Below are 684 nucleotides of genomic sequence, written 5' to 3'. Positions count from 1 at the left end.
TCATACTTCAGACATATTGTCAGGAGGGACCAGTCACTGGAGAAGGATATCATGTTTGGTAAGGTGGAGGATTAGAGAAAAAGAGGAAGACCCCCCAACAAGATGGATTGGCCAAGTGGCAGCTTCAATGGACTCAAGCATGGCAACAGTAGTGAGGTTGGCCCAGGATTGGGCATTGTTTTGTTCTGCTGTGCATAAGGTCACTATGAGTCGGTAATTACTCGATGGCACCTAACAACAACAATTTATTTATTAGAGTCCTGGTGTGGTGCTGTGGGTTAATGCGGCAGACTGCAAAGCTGTTTGACCTGTAAGGTCGGTGGTTCAAGCTCACCAGGTGCTCCTCAGAAATGCTATACAGAGTCGCTATGGACCAGAACCAACTTGACGCCACTTACCAACAACAACATTAATTTATCAATCCATGGCAGTATCAGGCAGTACTTTGATGATGTGCTGCAATAAACATTGATGTAGATGTGTTTCTGTTTTCAGTTCTTTTGGGTTTACGTTTAGAAACAGAATTTCTGTGTCATATGGTAACTCCCATGGAATTAGCAATAAAGACCGAATGATGTATTGCATTGGAAAAATGCACTGCAAAAGACCTCTTTTGTCTAAAAAAGCAAAGATGTAACTTTGAGGATTGAGGTGTGACTAACCCAAATTATGACATTTTCAAGT

The sequence above is a fragment of the Chrysochloris asiatica genome, unplaced genomic scaffold, assembly GCF_000296735.1.
Source record: "Chrysochloris asiatica unplaced genomic scaffold, ChrAsi1.0 scaffold00235, whole genome shotgun sequence".
NCBI lineage: Eukaryota > Metazoa > Chordata > Mammalia > Afrosoricida > Chrysochloridae > Chrysochloris > Chrysochloris asiatica.
Note: the sequence above shows the minus strand (reverse complement) of the source record.